Source organism: Cavia porcellus, unplaced genomic scaffold, assembly GCF_034190915.1.
Source record: "Cavia porcellus strain 051 isolate PalLab524CR breed Dunkin Hartley unplaced genomic scaffold, mCavPor4.1 scaffold_13, whole genome shotgun sequence".
Lineage (NCBI taxonomy): Eukaryota > Metazoa > Chordata > Mammalia > Rodentia > Caviidae > Cavia > Cavia porcellus.
Window position 1 is genome coordinate 30,649,696 of NW_026947496.1, and position 22,294 is coordinate 30,671,989.

The 22,294-nt window shown below is 47.7% G+C and overlaps 1 long non-coding RNA gene across 4 annotated transcripts; it reads right to left on the bottom strand.

Annotated features, from left to right (window-relative positions):
• Nucleotides 1-168: 168 nt before the first annotated feature.
• LOC106028446 (uncharacterized) lies at nucleotides 169-20,651 on the bottom strand. 4 transcript variants are annotated; one of them, XR_010051218.1, is made up of 4 exons: nucleotides 20,401-20,651; nucleotides 8,687-8,750; nucleotides 3,903-4,037; nucleotides 169-534 (listed from the first exon to the last, which is right to left on the bottom strand). It is a non-coding gene; the product is annotated as an uncharacterized LOC106028446 (long non-coding RNA). The 4 variants fall into 4 exon arrangements; XR_010051215.1 differs by lacking the exon at nucleotides 20,401-20,651 and adding an exon at nucleotides 14,404-14,825; XR_010051217.1 differs by lacking the exons at nucleotides 169-534; nucleotides 3,903-4,037; nucleotides 20,401-20,651 and adding exons at nucleotides 4,959-6,811; nucleotides 14,404-14,825 and having other exon boundaries at nucleotides 7,025-8,750.
• Between the last annotated feature and the right edge of the window lie 1,643 nt (nucleotides 20,652-22,294).

A 22,294-nucleotide genomic window follows, 5' to 3' on the forward strand; every position in this document is an offset into this window, starting at 1 on the left:
CAGAAGGCTGCAGTCCTCCTCTGCCCAAGTTATGCAATCAACTGCAGGACAACCAGATGCATGGGGAGCAGCTGTCATCTGTTACAAACCCATGCAGCCCAAGCCTTGCAAATAAAGGACACTGTAGGATGAGAAAAGAGAGAATTTTAAAATTTATTTTCAGCAGTGTGTTTGTAAGCAATGGAAGTACAAGCAAAGCCCATTACAGGATTTTCAGGTTGATTCCTTTGGGATTTAGATTTAGGGTTTATGGAAAAAGGCTCAATTAACACATGACCAGAAAACAGATCAGAGTTTGGGGAACAGAGTCAGGGTGATGGAGGTTCTAACATGAACACAAAACTTCCTGAGCTGGTTTCTAAAGAGGCTGATGTTGTTTCATGACTTCCACACTGATGCTCATTCAGCCCAGTGTTCCCAGAAGGCCACAGCTGAGAAGTCAGATGTGAGATGGTCTGAGGTCACTGACCTGGTGGGTATGGAGCTTGGGGCTCAGGTCAGCATGGCAGCAGTGGGCTGGTCTGGGCTGCTTACCTGTGAGTTTGGGAAGAGGAAGAGGGCATAGGTGGCCAGGCCTCTGGGGACTCAGCCCAACTACTGGAAGTGCCCATGGAGGATGAGTTACCTTGTTCCTTTCCTTGTCTGAGAGGTGAAGGGGTGCTGGGGTGCTGAAGTGAGGTGAGGATGGCAAAGATGAGACTGTGGAACCCAGAGGGTAGCATGAAACCAAAGGACACATCCCCACCATCACGGAGGGAAGAGCGTAGACTCCTCAAAAATGCCCCAGGTAGCTCTTAGAGGGCAATGCTGACTATAAGCTACAGAGAGATACTTTATTCCACAGCCAGAGCCTGGCCTCTGGCTGTACTGTAATTCATGGTCACTAGCCATGGAAAGACCTGTTCCCAAACCTAGCCCAGGAATCTGTGAAAATACCTTCCTTGTGTCTTCTGCCCGAACCCCAGAGCCCAATAGGATCTGGTTCCCAGTCAGCTCAAGAAGCCTTCAACTCCTCCAGGTATTCTGAACAAGTAGACCACCTCACCCTCCTGTCACATTGCCACACAGACACCTGTACTCTACAGGCCTGGCTTCCTCACACCTGAGTTTAAAGACAGGCCTTGTGCCAGGCTCTGCAGGAGACCAAGGTTGACTCCAAGGCTGGCTCCAGGCCTCTACTCTCACAGGGTCCTCAGGTAATACAGGGCACAGCCTAGGACAAGTATCTTGACTCCTCAAGCTTGGGTCTCTGCTGTATGAGTGAGCTCTTCAAGGGCCGAGTCTCTGTCTTTCACTCAGTTCACAGATGTTTTCAACAGATATTTTAAAAATATTTATCTATGTGGCTTTTGGGGAAGAGAATTAAATTCTTTGGGGAATTTCTCACTTGCACACCTGGATTCACCATAGTTGTAGAAATGAGGCACCTTAGCTACAAGACCTCCCCCATAAACCTCCCTCTTCTGGGATCAGGGTAACTGCAGGCAATTTGGAGTCTGTGGTGGGACACTGAATGGAATGCTTCAGTTTGAGTTTTGTGGTCTTCATTTATGTGGTCTGTACCCCTACTGTGCCCAGCCATCTAGGGCAGTTTCCCAGACTTCTCCTGCCCACTCTGCTAGGCACCCCGAGGTTACAGTACAGTTTCAGCCCTGGTAGGCCCTGACTGTGTCTGGCTGAGCCTGGCACCAGAAGTACAGGAGCACAGGAGCTGCCCTAGCAGCTGGAGAGATGGAGCCTGAGTAGGTTTTCCTGCAAGCAGCACAGTGTCGGCAGCCAGCTAGTCATAAAGACTAGGTTCCTGTATCGTGATATCATGGCCTAATGGGTTCTTAAATCTTGAAGTCGGTTATGATTTCTCACTCTACTTTGAAATAGTTTTCTTTCTCCTCTTCTTTTTCTTAAAGAATCCCTGTTTGATCACCTAAAGTACGAACATGGGGACCCCACATGGGCCTCCCAATGCACTCACCCTGCAGATGCTGTCTCAGGCACCAGGCATGGAGCAGGGAGCAGAAAAGACCAGCCCAGCCCTCTGTCAGCTAGCATTGACCCAACTTCACCCTAGAAGAGTCCAAGTTTCAGGGAGATCCAGCCTGGTCCCCACAGCAGCTCTGGGCTTCTAGATAGGCTTCAGAACTCCTTGAGACAGGGATAGAATATTCTCTGGTGTTGGATTCTGCTTTGTGCAGGGCAGGAAAATAAGAAGGCCTCTCTCCAGGCTTCAGCAGCAAGTCTGAGCTGGCATCCCACAGCCTAAGCTACGAAGCAGCTCCCTTGACCTATACCATGGCCTGAGATGTGACACTGTCGACTGAATGCTCATGTTGAATGTACACGCTGGAACCTTGTCCCAGTGTGGTGGTATTAGCAGGTGGGGCCTTTGATAAGTGGTGAGATCATGAATAGGAAAGAAGCCTAAGGAAACTGCCCACCCATGATGTACAAGGACACTGTGAGTCACCCACTGTGAAGCAGAGACAGCGCCCTCATCAGACACCAAATCTCTAACTCTCTTGACATTAAAACTTCCAGCTTCCAAAACTAAGTAATAAATGTGTGTTGTTTATAAGCTGATCAACCTGTGGTGTTTTGTTATGGAGCTCAGGTGGTCTAAGACAATGGCCTTCTGTGTTTCTTTGCAAATACTCAACTTTAAAACACAAGGATTTCTAGCCCGTAAAATTACTCAATTAATCACTTCTGTCCAGCAGGGATGGTACTTCAGCTTGCTGATTAGAATGTAGGGTCAGCCCCCTGGGGCAAGTAGAATCTCCTAGAAGGCAGTCAGGCATTATGAAGGCCCCAAAGGCCAGTGCATGGGGTAGGACAGGTGCAAAATATGAAGCACAGGTATAGAAAAGGAATCTGGAGATGAAAGAGCTGTACTCATCTATATCTTTAAAAAACAAGGTTGAGGCCTGCTGTGGGGGAGATGGGCCAGATCAGTGCTCCTCCCACCTACCTTTCCCAGGTGAACTTCATATTTTCAGTCCTTTGATTCCAAGATTTTGAATCTCAATACTTTACTTCTCCTCCCAAAGCCAAACTCTTGCCAGGAAGCCCTTAGTTTGCAAGATATTAAGTGCTGAATATTCAAGAACCCATTTTAGAATCAAGGCTAAGAGTTTGACTTTGCTTTTTTGTTTCTGAATAGCCTCTGAGAGTAGAAAAAAATATCACTAATAAAAATGATCAGTTAATTTGTCAAAAATTGCCTTACCATCTTATGATAAACGTGTCTGTTAAGGCTCAGGAACTGCTCAGCAATGGAGACTAGATAAGTGAATAAAAGGTCCAGTGCAGTGACACAGGCCTATGATCCCAGCTACTCAGGAGGTTAAAGCAAAAAAATCACAAATTCAAGGCTAGGCTGGGCAATTTAGTGAGATCCTGTCTTAAAATAGAAAATATAAAGGGCTGGGAAAGTAGCTCGGTACAAAGGCCCTGGATTCAATCTCCAGCACCACAGAAACATAAAAATAAAATTATAAGAGAAGCTAGGAATGTAGCTCAAGGTAGTGTGTCCCTGGGTTTGAAAAATATGGAGAAACCAAGCTCTCTGCACTGCAGACTGTACAACCATCTCCCAGGTATGGCTTTACTTGCATGAGTAATAAGACTGTTTCTGAGCATTGGTTTATTTTTCTTACAGAACACCAGGAACGTTCTTGAAAGACACCTGGAGTTTCTTTTAACCAGGAATAGAACACTGTGGTGAGGAAGAGGTTTGCTCTCTAGAAGCAGGAGGCCCCTCAGCCAGGCCAAGAGGAAGTGCAAGGCAACCGGGGCAGGGGGAGGGCCCTGCGGATGGGAGTCTGTGCTGTGGTTTCCATGGAAGGAATGGTGTGGTAGGCAGCAGGCTGGTGATTTGCCAATTTGAGTTCCCCAAGCAGGTGTACCTGGTTCAGGGTGACGAGGAGGGGTGTACAGTGGTCTAGGTGACAGTCAGGAGGAGTGTGTCCTTTGCTCTCTCTAAGAATTGGTAGCAAAAAGGGCATCTTCTAGGGACAGTAAGCCTCCAACATGTCCAAACACTAGAACAACAACAACAGTAAAAAAATCAGTACAAAAATATGCTTTCTGGTATTTGTCGCTTAACACAAGCTGTCCGTAAGCGCAGAACCAAATGTGGCACCCACCTTACCTCAAGACATGTGTCTCATGCTTGGTCCATCTCAGCTTTTAACCCTACCGTACCAGACTCCACTTGTTTATATGTCATTTTTTTTTATCACTTTGTCTAAACGATCCTAAATCCTTTCTAGGTTAAGACTGTGTGGGGTGAAAGCATAGGACCTGTGTATTGGGAAGGAGCACTCACAACAGTTTTATAAGAGCAGTTGTAAACCCCACAGCACCATGTCCTATGAGAGAACTCATGACAGCCTATCATGAGGCGTGTGGCTGGTTGTGCCCATGGCCTCACATAAAGAGGCCCATGTTGTGCACTGGAGTCAAAATGACCCTGTCATGGAGTTCAGTAGAATTTGGAGATGAAGAGGGCTTCTCCTCCTGCAGCACTCTTTGGTGCAATGGTCAGCAGCTGTTTAGTCTCCTACAGCAAGTGCCACAGACCATGGCTCATAGACAACAGACATTTATTTCTGACAGTGTTGGAGGTCTGACATCCAGGATCAAAGGTACCAGGTTCCGCATGTGAGGATCCCCCTCTGATCTGCAGGCTGCATCTTCTCGCTGCACCTCACACCATGCAAAGACAGCAACACTCCTGCTCCTTCCGCAGGCACCAGCCCAGGGCTCAGGCTGTCCCCCTGCCCAACCTGGTCATGTCCCAAAGGGCCCCCAGCACATCACCTGGGGCTTAGCTTTCAGCATATGCATCTGAGGGGACACAAACATCCAGCCCAAAGCATGTGCTATAGCAAGGGAACAATCAGGGACAACTATTCTGGAAGAAAATAGTTTATTTGCAAAAAGGAGTGAGGAAGCCAGACTTCAGTTAAAAAAAACCCAGGTCATCCAAAACTTTATTTTTGTTTTGAAGATCATTGGTACTGTTTTTGAAAGCCTAATAAATAACACAACAGTATGTAAAGCTTTTTTTTAAAGCAAATAGTAACAAAATATTTAAACAAACAAAAAACTGCCTCACGTAATTATGCACAGTACTACATTACTTCCAAAATCAGAGACAAGGCTGCATCTATCAGAGTCCGGGTTCACAGGAAAAGCTCAAGATTGTGTTATTTGTGGACCAGCACTAGACAGAGTGACTGTTGTTTCTGTTTCATGTGAAGGTACAAAATGTTTTTCCTGTTTGTGATCAGCACACGTGGATGATAGCGCTCAGCCTTGTGCTGGTTTCCATGCGATGAATCACTTGTTTACATCTTTACCCACTTTTCTCCTCATAAAAGTAGCATTTCAGGCCCAAATCAAAACCAAAATCATACCACTCCTACGGGCACAGTTTTCTTCTGCTCAGATCAGGATGTTCGTGGGGATGCAAAGAAATGTGGCTGTGAAGACATCATTGAAGTAGGCTCGGTTCACATAGAAGAGGCCAAATTCAGAGGTTGCTAAACTCTTTTCCCTCCTTCCCTGTGCTTGCCCCGAGACAAACGAATCACTGTATCTGCTGATCATCATGCGACAGTAGAGCATTTGTAGCCTTCCCTCCCAGTGCCTGTGACTCTTCATCGCTACAGAATCTGGGCTCGGAGCAGAGGATGACCTTGGCTTTCACCTCTGTACCAGGGACTTTGAACTCACACCAGAGGCAGCTTCTACAGGTTTCATCTTTTTTTTTTTTTTTAATAGGTATCAGGGATCGAACTCACGATCGCATGCTTGCAAAGCAGGCGCTTATGCCACTGAGCTAAATCCCCAGCCCAGCTTTCATTTTTTATCACCTTGAATAAATGCACTTAAGTTCTTTCTAGAACATAACTGTGAGGTGAAAGTGAGATGGGATTTTGTTTGCAAAACAAAATCTGCCTTACCAAGAAAATTAATAAAGGAATTAAAATCTCCTAAAGACTCAGAGCAAAGCCAGATGTGGTGGCACATGCCTCTAATCCTAGCACTCTGAGAGGCTGAGTCAGGAGAATCCCAAGTTGGAACCCAGCCTGGAAAACTTAGTAAGACCTTGCCCCAAAATTTAACAATACAAAACAAAACACAGCCTTGAGGATGTAGCTCTGTGTACAAGTTTGGGGTTCCATTCCAAGTAACACACAAATTCCAAAAATAGTAACAATTTAAAAAACACCAACCCAAGACCTCATGCCATGACACACGTACTTGCAACACTGAAGTCCTCAAAGCATGCTGAAATCTACGCTTATTCTAGTATCTGTGCATCCGCTAAGGAACATGGGTCTCCTGGCCCTTTCCTGGGGGAAGAGTTAGTAGCAGTAAGGGCCCCAACAGTAAGGGTGGGCAGGATGTGGAGCTGCCTGGCTCTCAGACCGCTGGCTTCCATCCGGTGAATTTTTTTGCAGGGAGAATACTGGGGATTAAACACAGAACCTTCACATTGTGCTACATCCCTAGCCCTTTTTATATCAGTGAAACAAGGTCTTACTAAGTCACTAAATTGCCCCTGCAAGGCTCAAACTTTCGATCTTCCTGCCTCAGCCTCCCAAAGATCTAGGATTACAGCCATATACCACTGTATGCCCAGCCCAGGTGAAAATCTTGTGAGTCACTTGTTCACCTTGTCCATAGATTGTCAGTTCTCCTCTCCTTGATCATGCGAGCAAAATCCCCTTGGCCATATCTGTGACATTGTTCCTCAGGCCAGGGACAGATCCTTGACTCCAGACAGATTATCTTGCTCCTGGGACTACACAAAGAGAGGTATGCTTTGAAACAGTCAGACCTGCAAGTGCAAGTTTGGAGCTGAGGGCATCTGTTCTTTAAGGGAAGCAGGGGAACCAGAAAACCACCTGCTTGAAGCGAAGGACAAAGCCAGTGTTCCAAGAGGAGGGCACCAGCCACAGGGAGGGCCAAGCCTCTGCATCCGCCCAGCCCTCCTGAGGCCACTGCACCTCCTTACCTCAGCATGGGCCAGCTGGCTGCTTCTCACTTGCCACCATGTCTCTTAGTGCAGCCAAATACTTCTAAATGCTATTTTGATTGCCAAAAGCATTCTCCATCATCCAAAGGCGTTTATTCATTTCTTAGAACACAATCAAGAATGCTAATTTTTTTGGAATTGGAAACAAATGAAATAGTTGAGTGTATGTCCTTGGTGTTAAGCCAGACTTCAATTCAAGCTCTGGCTCTGCACTTAGTACTTGCTTATACAAAAGCAGTTTTTGGACCTCCCTTAGCTTCGTCTTTCCATATACAATGTGGGACAGTCACACTGACCCCATGGGCTACCTATCATCACTATGCATATGGAAAGACATTCACTGCCACCTCACTTATCTCTGACAAAGTTAGAGAAACAGGGTTCCATTTATTTATTTGTATCTATTTGTACTGGAAAAATTCAGATGTAAACAGCAAAAATCAGCTCTCTAGGTGATTTTCTTTCTTTTTTCTTTTTGCTCTATTTTCTATTTTCCACGGCAACAACAAAACCTCACATATCATCTGTATTAAAGAAATTAAGGGACACACATGCCTGAAATCTTTTTGCTAAAGAGTGCTACATTTGTCATCCTTGAAGTCAGACATGACATTAGGTATCATTTCATTTAAATACTTCTGTTTAAAACAGACTACAAAGTTGATTACAAAGACATTTCAAGAATGCGGTTTACCTTGATCTGCATCAAGGTAAATTGAAAGGCATCGATGTGTCTGAGGGATAAAGCATGAGAGTAGAGATGGGCAGTGGGGGGACAGATGCTGGCAGGGACTCCAATAGCACGTGTAGGTGTTCGTGCACCATCCTCCACGGATTTCTGTATTCTCAAGACTTTTTATACCAAAACGTCAGGAAAGCTCATGAATCCATTCAGGAATGGAGGGCAGAAATGGAGAAGTAAAAGTTCATGTGCATGCACACAACTCTAGTGGTGACCCCACAGGTAACCACCCTCCTGTCTCACATTTTCATTGAGACCAAAAGGTTATTTCTCACCAGCATCCCAGCAAATTGAGGGGGGCTTGGCCTCCTGGTCTGTGTCCATGTTCTCTTCCTGTCACCTGGACTGTGAACACCTGATATTCCTCCTTACCATTCCAACCAGACATCCCAAGGTAGCAAAGGTCAGGGAGTGCCCTCAGGCAGATACTCGAGGGAAGAAAATTCATTGTCCCCAGTAACTAGAACTTTTCTTGCCAGCATAAATTCAAAAATAGACTCCAACCACAAATGTGTACCTGCACGCAGCCGATAACATGAGGAACAGCAAATATGCTTGGCTTTGCATTCTGCAAAAAGCTTCCTCATGATCATGAACCATGGTCATGAACACACAGTCAGAAGCTACAAATGGGCACCTCACAAAAGAAGACATCACCAGTGAGCATATTATTCACACACCCCACCAAAGTAAAATTCAACCTTTCTAGTAAACAAGAAACACATATAGAGCCAGAAGTTAAATTCTTTTTCACCCATCAAATTTCTAAAGGTTGAAAAAATGCTAATGACAGACAAGGGTTAGAAAGGGTCCATTTGACTCTCCCCACCACACCCACTCGCTCTTTCCAGTTTTTTACTGTTCTTCTGTTTCTCTGCAGCCCGCGGTTGGCAGCTTACCTTGCTTGCTTCAGTCTCTATGTTCTAGTTCCAGCTCACTCCACAGCCAGGGAAATTCATCTACCTGGGAAGATATCAGACACATACTAGGCGCACTTGGAGAATTACATGGACAGGAGTTAATTCTGCAGGAATTAGCGCAAGCATTATTTCCCACTGGAAACCTGGTCTAGAAAAAGCTCAGCTGATGACCTGAGCAACGCTTCCTTCAAGTAAAAACACAGAGGCTTTCTGCTCTGCTGCCACATTCCAAGCAAAAACGGCCATTATTATTTTAAAAAGGGGGGGGTGGATCTGGGCATGATGGTGCACTCCTGTCATCCCAGCACTAGGGAGGTTGAGGCAGGAAGATCGTTGCAAGTTTAAGACCCGTCTGTGCTGCAGAATAAGCTGAAGCCCAGCCTGAAGTACACAGTAAGACTCTGTCTCAAAAAGACAAAAAACAAACAAACAAAATAAAAAGGAGTTGGAAAGAAAATAAGATGTGGCTATAGGTTCCCATATGCTCCCCTTTGGGCAACACTTTATTGCAAAGCCCCAGTGAGGACATTTGTCAAACTACTCAGGAGTCCTGAGGGTACACAGGGCAGGGCAGCAGCAGAGGAAAATGCTGTGCTCTGGAGCTGCTGACCGACAGCTCCAGGCCAACAGGTGTGCAGTGCCTCCAATTTAGATATCACACACACACACACACACACACACACACACACACACACGAGATCTTAAGTTGCAGAGTGTGTCAAAGCAGGCATATTGTTTTACTCAGTTATCCACTGATTTCACTAACTTTTAGTGGCCGCCTGTTTGTCCCAGACACTGGCTATGCAAAGATGCACTTGTCCCTTCCCTGAGAACCTGCGCTCCAGGGAAAGAAACAGAACAAACCAGAAGAGAAAAGGAAAATAACACACGCTACAAAGCCACGACAGGGCTTGTCCAGGAGAGCCCCAGAAGCAGCCACATCCTGGATCCTCTGTGTCTTGAAACTGACTTCTGGGTCTCTCTAATCCTGAGTGCTGGCCCCTGATTCCTAGGGGGTGAGTGATTCCTAGAGACCTGTAGGGATTGCACCCTCCCTAGGCACCCAGCCACCCCAGAGTCCTCACCTACCACCTCCTCCAGAAGCTCATATACCTAGAGCCACTGTTCCCTGTTCTCCTCTCCTAGGCCAGGCAACTGAAGTCTGCCCCATGCCCCAGGGCGCTGAAGCCACTCAAACTAACTGATTCCCAGACCACTTCCTGCTGTACTGTTTCTTCCACGGAAGCCATAGGACAGACCCTTATCAACAATGCCTTCCCTCTGTCTTATAACTGCCATGTGCTTCACTGTGGCCTGCCAGGTCCCCTGCATCCAGGGCTCCATGAGAGCCAATCTCTTCCTTGTGACACTTCTGGGCCTGTCTTCATCCTGATTCAAATGAACCCCAGTTGCCCATTGTCTTGGTTACTTTTCTCTCATTGCTGAAACAAAATACCCAGCACCAAAAATGAAAGACGAAAAGATTTATTTAGCTCACAGTTTATAAAGGTTTCAGCCCATACTCGGTTGGCTCCAAGGCAGAGTGGCACATGGCAGAGAGCAACAGTTCATGGCAACAGAGGACAGCAAAAGCGGCAAGATCAAAAAAGTCAAAGCACAGAGAAGACTCTTTCTGCCCCTTGCACTGTGTGTAGGCTACCAACCCTAGGGTAGGTTTAGCTCTTCCCCTCCTAATCCCAGCACTGGACCATGAATCAGTCACAAACTCTAGAAACCTGCCCCCATGACTGCAAGAGACTTTCAGGGCACATCCAGACACAAACCATAACACCCACATAATAGCCTCTCTGCATATGAGGCTTCAGTTGATCTGGAGAAAAGACTATCATGCCAAGATATGAGGACAGGCCCAGGCAGAAGGTACAGTGAGAGACCACCATGCCAAGACAGGGGAACAGGTCTGAGCAGGGAGCACATTTCTGAGCAGAGAACACAGCATGTGCAAGACCTTTCGGGAGGAGAAGGGTTTGCTTTTCCAAGGGCCTGGAAGAGGCCCAGGGACAGCCACAGTGACCAGGGACAGCTACACACACACACACACACACACACACACACACACACACACACCACATCCTGCCATGTTCTGGTACAGTCATTTCCTATTACCTCTGACCCCAGATCTTGGCAACCACCTATCTGCTCTGTTTCTGTGAATGTCCCTATGTTTCTATGTTTTGGGTTTTTTGTTTGTTTGTTTGTTTTTTGTCGTGGTCTTTTTGAGACAGAGTCTCACTATGCAATTCAGGCTAAGTTTCAACTTACTTTGTAGCCCAGGCTGGCCTCAAACTTGCAGCAATACACCTGCCTCAGCCTCCCAAGTGCTGGGATTACCAGAGTGCACCACCACATCCAGTTTAGCCTATGTTTCTATGAATGTCCCTATTCTAGACATTTCAAACAAATGGAATCCTACAATATGTAATTTTTTGCATTTGGCTTCTTTCTCTTAGTGTTTTTGAGGTTCATCTATGCCTCAGGCATGAATCAGTGCTTTATTCTTTTTTATGGTAGAATAGCATTCTATATTCTTTTTTATGACTGGATAATATTCTATTGTACAGATAGGCACACTATTGATGGATATCATTTGGTTGTTTTCATCTTTTGGTTGTTGTGAATAGCACAGCCATGAACATGGGTGTGCACAAGTATCTGTCTAAGCCCTTACTCGCAGTTGTTATGGGTGCAAACCTAAGTGTGAAAATTCTGGGTCATACGGTGATTCTATGTTACTTTTTGAGGAGCTACAAAAATATTTTCCAAACACCCTTTAGATTCAATGTAGGAAATGATTTCCCCATATCCTCACCCTTACTTGTTATACTCCACTCCCCAGACACACATATCCTGGAAAGTATGACATGCCATCTTGTTGTGGTTTTGATTAACTTTTCCATAATGACTAGTGGTGTTTAGCATCATGTATTTACTGGCCATTTGCATACACTTTTTTTTTAAGAGAAAAGTTCAACACAAGAAGGCTGAAGGATCCTGGCATGGTGACATACTCCTATAATCCCAGCACTCAGGAGAAGGACCATTGCAAGTTCGAGACCAGCCTGGGCTACAAAGTGAGCCCAAGACCAGCCTGAACTGCATTTTGAGATCCTGTCTCAAAAAGACAAAAAGAAAAAGGAAGAAGAAGGAGGAGGAGGAGGAGGAGTAAAAGGAGAAGGAATAAAAGAAGGAGGAGGAGAAGGAGAGGGAAAGAGGAAGAAGGAAAAGAAGAAGAAAGGAAAGGGAGGAGGAGGAGGCTGAAGAGTCTACACTGGAAGCCAAAGAGTCTGTGTTGGAAGCCAGGAGACCACGTCCAAGGTGGAGGTGGAGACTGGCACTTCTTCAAAGACTCAGAAGCAGATTCACCCTTTCTTCATTTGCCCCTTGTACCATCCAGGTGACAAGCCACCCTAGGGTGGGCCTTCTACACCCCAGGGTAGAAGCTGATCCAGTTAGAGCTACTATCCATAGTGTGGAATTACTGAGTCAATGTAGTTAAGCTTCTCTTAACTAAACTTTTCAAGTTGACACAGTCATTCAATCATCACCATTTTAAAGTCTTAGTACATTTAAAATTGGGTAATTTTCTTTTATTGTTGAAATCTAAAGGTTATTTATTCTGAAAATAAATCTCATCAGACATACAATTTACAATATTTTCTCCCATCTGTGGGTGGTCTTTTCACCTTTTTAGTGGACTCTTTTGCAATAGTTTTTTGTTTTGTTTTGGTTTGGTTGTAAGGATTAGAACCCAGAGCCTTGTGTGCTCTATCCACTAAGATACTCCAGCCCCAGCAGTTTTTAATATTGGTGAACCTAGTTTGTCAATTTGTTCTTTCTTGCTTGTAGTTTTAGTGTCATATCCAAGAAATCCTTGCCGACTCAAAGGACACAGAGGTTTGCTGTTGTATCTTTTTCCAAGAGTTTTATACTTGTAGCTCTTACTTACATTTAGGTTCAGGATCAATTCTGAGACAACTTTCATACAAGGAGTAAATCCAACTTTAACCATTTGCTTATAGACAACCAGCTTCCCCCAAACCATTTGCTGAGCAGACTGTTTTTCCCCTCACAGAGTTGTGATATGTATATCACACTATGTAGTTCAGATTGCCCTTGACCCACATGCAGCCCAGGCTGATCTCAAACTCATGGACTCAGGGTGATCCTCCTGCCTCAGCCTCATGAGTACTGAGAATACAAGTGTGTGCCACTACTCCCAGCATCCTGATACTTTTGTGGAAGACCAGTTGACTGCCCATCCAGGATCACACATCTCAAAAGCCCATCTAGGTAGAGCCACTGTCCAGGGTAGGGCAATCAAGCTTCCAGCATCAGGTTACAGCATGTGAAACTCAAGTGCCAGCTACAAATCCTTGCCGCCAGGGGCGCTGTGGGGCTCCTGAGTGCTGGTACTAGAGCACTTTGCCAGTGTCATCTCATGGGATCCTCACAGCAAGGTCCGGCAAGCAGATATAGTCATTGTTTCCCATGAGGGAAATGGAGGCACAAGACACTCAGCTGGTAAGAAGGAGATCCAGGGTCAGACCCAGGGAGTTTGGCTCCCAAACACCATGGTTAGTGGAGGAGCTTAGTCTTGGACCTGCTGTCTCAAGCTCTCAAAAACGAGTACACTAAACCAGACACAGTGAGGCATGCCTGTAGTCCCAGCTATGCAGGAGGTATGAAGCCAGCCTGGGCAAGCAAGTGAGCTCCTGTCTTAAAATACAATTTGAAAAAGAGCTAAAAGTATAGCTCGATGATAGAGTGCTTGACTAGCATGCAAAGGCCCAGGCTCAGGTTCAGTCTTCTGTAGGGGTTCAGGGGGCTCAGGTTCAGTTCCCCCATCAAAAGACTACTATTTGTACAATGGAACAGTAATGTCAGCGTGACAAGCATGGGGTATCGGGTACAAGTGGTCATGTCAACACTGAAGTATAATAGCCCAAAGCTGGCCAACAGGGCCCAGCTTTCCAGTGTGCTCACAGAGCCCCTTAAAGGGTTTCACCGGGAGATACAGGCTGCCTGCAGCAAGGAGCATATTTATGGCTCAGTCCTAAACCAGCTATCATGCACAAAGAACAGAGTAGGCTTTCTAAGGGCTTCTGCAATCCCAGTAAAGGTTTTGCCTGTTACTGGAGAGGCTTGGAACATGTAAGGCCCACAGGCTCACAGCTGTGTGCACACAGACACTCTGGGCTGCACTGCTACAGGAAGCTGCCTTTTCTGGGATTCACTTTAATCCAGCAAGGAAAGTCAACCTATCCACAGGTTATTGTTGTAGGTGATATTCAGGAAACAGAGGTGCTCCAAGTAGCAAAGGCAGATAAGCATTGCCTTTCAAAGAGAATTCAGCGAGACTCTAAACAGAGAACATTAGGTTTGTCCCCATTGCCAAGAAGGTCGATGTAGACAGCATTTGATTCTGATGCAGAGGAGCCAGATCCTTGCATGAACATCCATGACAGTTATCCTGGGGTCCACAATGGCAATATGAATCCCAAAAGCAAATGTGCCCATTCCCTACATGGTTGCCGTTGCCCTCTGGAAGGTTTGGTCCAGGCCAAGAATGGGATAATCCACTAGAAAAGAGCCCTGTCCCAAGACACTCATGTTTACTTCCTATGGCTACTGTAACAAATTACCACAAACTCAGAGGCTTCAAAAAACAAACTTACCATGTCACTGGAGGTCAGAAATTTGAAGCAGGTCTCAAAGCAAGCTCTTGGTCAGGCTTTATTGTCCCTCAGAGGCCACGTGTGCTCCTGGTTCACAGACCCCTATGACCTCAGCTGCCACTATCATCCCCCCATGACTCTGACTTCTCCTCCTCTTAAAAGGATCTATTATTCCAGGCCTCTTTCCGTGCTCCAGGTCTGGTCCTCTGCAGGAGCATAGGCCAGCACCATGGCCTGTCCCACTCAGAAGAGGGAGCCCCAGGTACTAACAGAGCAGGACAGGGATTCCATTTGGCAGACACTCTGAGATGAGCACTTGGACTTGCTGAGGCTGTACAGTTAGAGAATGGTGGCCAAAGACAGAGAGGGCTGCAGCCCAGGAAAGGGGGCTGTCAGGAAGTTGGCGTGCCCTTGCTCCCCACTAGGGCTGGCTCTAGAGAGAGAGTACTGCTCTTCCTAAGTGTGTGTGGGGGGTGTCACTGAGTCTGTCTCTGTACAGTCACATGATGGCTGACAACAGAAAACAGGAGATCATTGTCCCCCGTGCAACCAGATGTCTCTGAGTCCTGTAGCTGCCTACAGTGGAGCTGAGCTGACTTCATCCCAGTTGTGGAAAACCCAGGACCCTTGTCCTATGCTTAGGACTAGAGCCTCTGTTTCCATGTTCACACTTGCCTCTGAGAAAGTGCAATGCCAAACTTACTTGATGCTACGGGTCTTTTAAAAATTATCCCAAAGAAGATCATTGTATTAGATTAGTTGGAGATATCAGCATGATCTCCTGGTTAACTGAACACAGGCAGACGGAGATGGGAGAAGGACCCAAAACAAGTAGCACACACCCAGGTCTCCCAGTTACCTGCCAAGAGTGCCCAGAAATGATCCCTGACCCGAATGCAGCAAGCACCTACTCCCCGTGGGTTGGCTTCTCAGCACTGTCCGCTGACACTGGGACTAGACTAAAGAAATGGTTGAGTCCAAGCAGAAAATGACAGCAGGAGCCTAGGGAACATGATGGTATCCAAAAGCAGGGAAGTGCTCTGTAACCAAAGGAACACAGGAGACGGCCCAAAAGAGCTGCTAATGACCAGATGTGCAGTAGTTTGAGCATAAGTAAAATAGTATTGACCTCAATATGTAAAGTAAATATGGATAAATACAGGAGATGCAGCCTATGTTTGAAAATATTGGGTGAAAAGGGGCAGGGCCCCTTGCAAGAATTTAAATGGTCATGTGACATTCCCTGCCCCTGAGGTGGAGTTTAATACCCAAACCTGGGCTCCAGAGGAAAGTATACAGAAAATGAAAAGGGTATCTTAGGTAGAGCCCTGGCAGACACCACTTTTACCAAGCCATGAGCTGGGCATCAGGAGAGATGTCATGGGCCAGCATCATGGGAATCAAGAAGGCACTTTGCCTTTCTAGTATTCCTAGTATTCTTTCCAGAAACCTGCAGTACCAGTCTGATTGTGGAAGAAACATCAGAGAAATCTGAATAGAGGAACAGTCTGTGAAGTACCCGACTGGGACTCCCCAAAACTGTCAAGGTCATAAAAAGACTCAGAAATGGCCACAGCCCAGAGGAGCATTGGAAATGAGGATGACCAGATGAACAAATGTGGTGCCTTGGATGGGACCTGGGAAAGAACATGTGTGTGGCAGATGGTCATGAGGTTGGGAGAACAGGAATATTTTACATCCTGAGTGGAGTGCTATGTGCCTCTGACCTTCTTCCCATCCAGTTTCAGGGATTGCAGAGGCTGAGAATGGTGGCCTTCCTTTGTGAGGCCCTTACCAGGGTACAGATAAGGAAAGGTCCACAGTGACTCCTCACAGGGTGTGGATGTGGCCCATAGCTGCCCTCCTCTGCAGTGAGGTCCCACAGGAAAAATCCCAGTTATGAAACCACCATTTCTAAGTCCAAGGTGCCCTCTCTGGGATTTTAGGATCAGCCTGGACCCACGAAGTATTCTTCAGGAGTTATTTATCAGGAGCCCTGGGTGTCACTGTGGGTACAAAGAAACTCTGGTGATAATACACATGCTCCCAACACAGATGAAACAAGGGTGCCTGGGACAGTGTTATGTGCAGGGACACAGAGGACGCTGCAAGCTTGGGCAGTTGCTACGCAGGCAGACCCCTCCCCATCTGCTGCAGTCTGCAAAGTCCTCACCAAGGCTCCCTCATATTTGCATGCAGCTCTGAAGCTGGAATAGATCACATGTGTAGGGGTGAAGCAAGCCCTGAGAGCAAAGAGCACCAGAGGCAAGCCTCATGAATGAGCTGCTACAATGCGGAGAACACAGAGCCCTGAGACAATCCAAGGAACAGGTTGCTAGGCAAAGGGGGTGTCATGTGATACCAATCTGCCAAATGTGTAAATAAATACCCTACAGTGGTTACACAGATCTTTTCCTGCCATCCTGAGTGAGGGCTTCGCCTGATCCCAGCTTTCTGTGTCGTCTTTATTTCTCCACCTTCTCACTGCCATTCACGGTCTTCCCCCTGGGAAGTTTGAGAGCCACGTGGATCACGGCACAACTCCCAGCTTCTTCACACAGTATCTGCACAGAGCAGGAGCACCCAGCCGGTTGACTGGTTTCCTGGGCCTGGCCCAGCAAGCACAAGGAATGCCCAGACTGTCCCTGTCAGCTCTGCCCTGGCTGACTGGTGCAGGCAGTGGGGCCTGGTTCCATAGACAGACACACCCTCTTGCACAATGCAGCCAGGGAAAGGGGTGGGAGTCCTCTTGCTCAGAGATCCCTGCCACTTTCCATTACCAATTCCTGCCACCCTCCCATCAGTCACTGTCACATAGTCAGGTGGGTGGAGCTGGTAGGTTGTACAGCCTCCCTGACCCATGGGTATGGGTTGAAGTGGGCTTCTCCAGGGGCAATACCTCCCAGTTTCCAAGGCAAACATTCTTGTTTGGGTTATAACATTAATCATCCTCATAGACACATTACATTATCAAGGACAGGAAGTAAATTAGCACAGCCAGCCAAGAACAAGTGAATTCATGGAACACAAAGAGCCACAGCAAGTGGGGGCAACTGGGCAAGACAGGCCCACGACTGAGGTCTCAAGAACAGCAGGAGACAGCCCCAAGAAACCTCTGCGTCTGATCAGAAGAGGCCCTCAGACTGGTGTTCCAGCCAGACTGAGGACCCCTGGCCACACTCCCCATACAGACAGGCCCCACCCTTCCAAGGCCCGCCAGACTGTAGAGTCCTAGTACCTAATAATACACACAAATCAGAAGGCAGCCTGCAGGCCCTGGCCATGCAAGGAGAGAGCTGATGCCTGCCCTGGCCTGTCCCTACTGGCCTTGCCCTAAAGCAGCAGGCTGCCCGGCCAACAGCACCTATATTGAGAGGATGAGCATGCTGGGCGGAATGGCAGGCATGTGCCCAGCTGTCTCAGTAAGCCCCGCCCAACTGCCCAGCAGAGAAGCCTCTCCCCATAACACCCCAGAGGAGCTGCCCAAGACCCAACAGTGTGCTCTAGTCTGTTTAGGACCAGGCAGATGTGTGTGGGGAGTAACAACAGCAAGAGCCAGATCCTAAGGAGGTCACCTGGAGGAGACAGAGTTAAGCTGTCCCCCATTGACTCCCACCCCCAGGTCTGCCTAACTTGGGAGAAGCAGTGACTCCCTGATACAACAGTATTGGTGACTGTGATCTGCCCTCAACCTCATTTTTTGACTGTTAAGTGGCGCCCTCTACTTTCCTCCTGACAGGCAGCTTCCAGAGGAAACACCTGACCTGCGGCCCTCACATGAATGGCAGAGATGTCATCTGCTGACCCTACTGTAATGCACTACATGGGCCCCTTCATAAGAGAAGCTTGAAGTCAAGAGAACATGACTCAGATGAGAGACTGGGGCCTGAAGGAAGTTCTCCTGCAAGTTAAAGGAAGACATCCTGCCACCAGGACAGGTACATGGCAAGTCAGAGCAGAGCACCTAAACCCTGAGGACAATGGGTGAGGAGCCTTAGTTCAGGCACCGGAGGCACCAAAGACATTTCTAGAAGGGCTGGGCTCCTGCCGTGGTGCCCAGATCAGTCTCAGGCCTGGCCCTTGAACTCGGGATAGCTGGGTCCCAAGGCTCAGCATGCAGGCTTGCCATGAGGAGCCCCACGACATTTCTGAATGTGGAGGCCCTACCTCTTCTCCATCAGAGTGCAGGCAGGGAGAGAACAACAGGGATGCCATCCTGGGAACACCGGCATACCTTGGCTCTGGCTGTCATCATTTCCAAAATCAGAAAGGACCTCCATGATCCCCGTTCACCTGACTGCCTTCGAGGAGAACATGAGACCCTAACCTGCCTCTTCTTAGCACCTCTAAGGGCCCAGGACCCATCTAAGCTGTACGCGCACTACAGTGCAGTGTGAAGAAGTGAATATCAGGACACAGCTGTGGTCTGACGTGGGTGTGTGTAGCCATTCAGCCTGGCAGGAGGACATGACATCCTTTCGGAGACTCCCAGACTTCTGAGTGAAGTTACTGAACCCCCACAGGGGCTCCAGGTTCTGAACAAAGACAGGGCTGAGCACTTCTTGCCCTTGAACTCTTCGACCCAGTGACCTTGGAAAGTCTTCTGTATCCATCACAGCCAAGAAGGGCCAATGCCTACTCCCTAGGAAGCTGTGGGGCAGTGCTGTTAGACATACCAAGGAGTGGGCTGTCCCTGCCAGAGCATTTTGCAGCTCACATCAACCCTGAGTTCCCTTGGCTACTATATTTCTCCACCCCATAAGGCTGGGCATGGAACCCTCTTTGCAGTTAGGGAGACCAATAACCACTCACCAAATGACAGCCCCAGGAACTGGTACAGTGATGCACACCTGTGATTCCAGCACCCAGAAGGCTGACGCAGGAGGATGATGAGTTCAAGGCCAACTACACAATGAAACCCAGTTTCCAAAAAATAAAAGTAAACAAAGCAGCTCTATGGCATCTGACTGTGGATGGGAGTGCCCTGTGTTTGCTTCTGGGCACCCACCACACACACTGCAGTGCATTTAGGGGCTTGGTCATGTGGGTGCCCCATCTGAGCGTCCATGAGCGCAGCTGCTCTCCTGCAGCTGCCATGGTGTCCGAGCTGGTGGTGAGGTCTGTTGGGCTCTCCGTGCCCCTTCCCTGCTGGCCCCTTGGCTCTGTATAGCAGCGCTCAGAGAGCCTAGTGATTAAAAGGCAAAGAACTCCCAGTGAGAGAGGATCACTTTGTGATTCCTATTTAGGCCTCTAAATCATCCTCCCAGTCCTCATCCTGCACCATCAGATTTGCTCTGCCAGCTGGAAGGCTTATTGAACAGTCAGATATGAGCAGGCACTGATATAAAAATAGAGGCAGGACGTGGGAGCTGGCACTGTGGGTGACTCACCGCGCAGCAGGCTGCCACAGGGCTATGCAGACAGCTGCAGCGTCTCCTCCCCTGCTTCCCTCTCCTTTCTCTACTGTTCCCAGAGCCTTCACCTCCTGAGCCCCTCCCAGAGCTGCTCTCTGCCCGTGCTCCCCTCCCCAACAGAGCACAGGATCCAGAGCAGATGCTGGGGTAAGCAGGCCCGGCTGAGGCTGGTTTCTTTGGATATTTACCTTCAACATGCTCCCCAGCCTCCATTAGTGCATGAGATAGGAGACCAAAATAACACAAATGCATTCTCCCGCAGACTTTTGGAGTTTTCCATACAACATTCCAGTTTCAATGACCTCCCTGCCAGCCCCAAAACTCCAATAGACTAAGAGGAAGTAAAAGAGCTGGTACTTAGGCTGCACCTCATCCCAGGCCCATGCTATCCCCCTATTCCAGGGCTCAGGCTGCACCCTCATCCCAGGCCTCAGACTGCACCCCTATCCCAAGGCCTCCTCCCACACGGGTAGCATGCATACATTTCAGGTACAGCCTTGCTTTTGTTGCTGTCTGATGCACACCCACCCCCACATGGGGCTGTAGGCTGTCTGGTGCTGAGGCCCTCATTCTTTTTACTCACCGCTGTATCTCCTGCACACTGTAAGTGCTCAGTGAGTGATAAATAAATTGGGGTAATAGGGTCCTGAATCTGGCTGGAGAATGAGCTAAGCCGTAATCATGACTGGAGTTTGGATGTCTCGACTTCCCAGGCTAAGTAGAGCCATCCTCCCAGGGACTATAAGAATTAGGACATCAGATAGAGGGGAAAAGAAGAAATAGACTTCTCTGACTGGGCACCACAGTGGTGTGTTCTCCAGGAGCCTAGAGACCTCTTTCTTCTGGCTGCCCTATGGAAAATGCAAGGCAAGGACTGGTTACAAAGGGCAAAGGGCACTCTTGGCAGTGGAAGTATATCATAGCTAGGAGTCTCTTGGGCTTAACCCTGGCCCAGGCCCTGGCCTGGATCAGTGCCTGCCTTCTCTGTAGGAGTGAGATTTCAAGTGATCTCTGAAGTGCTCGTCCAGCTTTCTGACGTTGGCCTGCAAAGCCAGGGAGGTGGGAGAGGAAACACAATTCCCCACACCAAGGGGAGGGACCCTGGAGACCACACAGATGTGTGGGGCCTCAATGGCCTGGGATCCTGGTTTCCCCTGGCCTGTACTAGGTACTAAAGGTTGAGACAAAAACCTGGGGAAAATCTAGACACTGAAGTGAATACCTAGGACCTTTTTTTGCTCTCCTTTGTTTTCTGGTTTCGTTTTTTGTTTGTTTGTTTTTGGGGGTTTTTTTTTTTTGGTTTTGGTTTTGGTTTGGTTTAATTTGGGTTTTTGTTTGTTTTGAGACAAGATATGTAGTTCAGGCTGGCCTTGAACTCATGGTGATCCTGTTGCCTCAGCCTCCTGAGTGCTGGGATTACAATCATGACCAGCACATTTTAAGCATTTCCTGGAGAAGCCTGAATTCGTCACCTTGTTGGTAGATGTTTTGCAGCACTTGTAGTCCTAGAGATGTTCAGTAAGCAAGTATTGATGGGAAGGAGCTGGGCTGCCAGGCACCTGACTTGGAAGGGGATAGCAGAACATGGAGTCTTTCAGAACTTCTTGGGGAAGGGGCAGCGGGAGAACTGAGCCCCCCAACTCCTATCTCTGCTCTGGGTCTCATCCTCCTAAGTAGCCTCTCCCCACTACATGCCCTCCTGAGAATTGCAGGGCAGACTGCACTGGCCTGGAGGCCAGAACTCAGCTCTTGACCCAGGTCCTCTTCCCACAGCACTCAGCCAACTCCCAGGACTCCCAGCAGAGAATGAGAGTCAGGCTCCACTCCTGTGGCTGCTCTCTTAGGCCCAGCCTGGGCTCCTGAGCACAAAACCACCTCTGGTTACTAGCAGGGTTGTAAATAAACCTGCCTAGCCCATCTCACCACTGGAAATAGAACTCAGGGCTGCTGAGTTAGGGGGTACTTTTCTGTTTACTTATTTATTCTTTCACTTCAGCATTTTTAATATTAATATCCTACATATTTATTAGAAAATTAAATTGGAAAGAAGATGAATGTATAAAAAGGCAGGAAAAAAATCACTGCTTATCCTACTCATGAGCTGTCATGATGATGTATCACTTTGTCCTATTTTCACTCATTCCTTTTGCCCTGTTTTCCTCCTCATGGCTTAGCTGGTCATTTGTTAGATGCAGGCTACAGGGGCTCCTGGCCCCTCAGTCCCCCAGCTGGTGCCTGTCATCCGAGGACTCGTCAGACTCACTGCCTGTGTAGGGAAAATTTGGAGCAAAATTCCTTAGGCCTGCACGTGAGAGATGAGCAGTTTTTCAGAGGTGACAAAAGACAGATCTGATAGGTAGGGATGATGAATCCACCTTTTAGGAAATTACATTACATTCCTTCTTTTTTTCTCTCAGCACTAGGGGTCATTTTCCTTGTCATTGTCCCCTAAACGATAATGAGGAAGAAGTGCACTG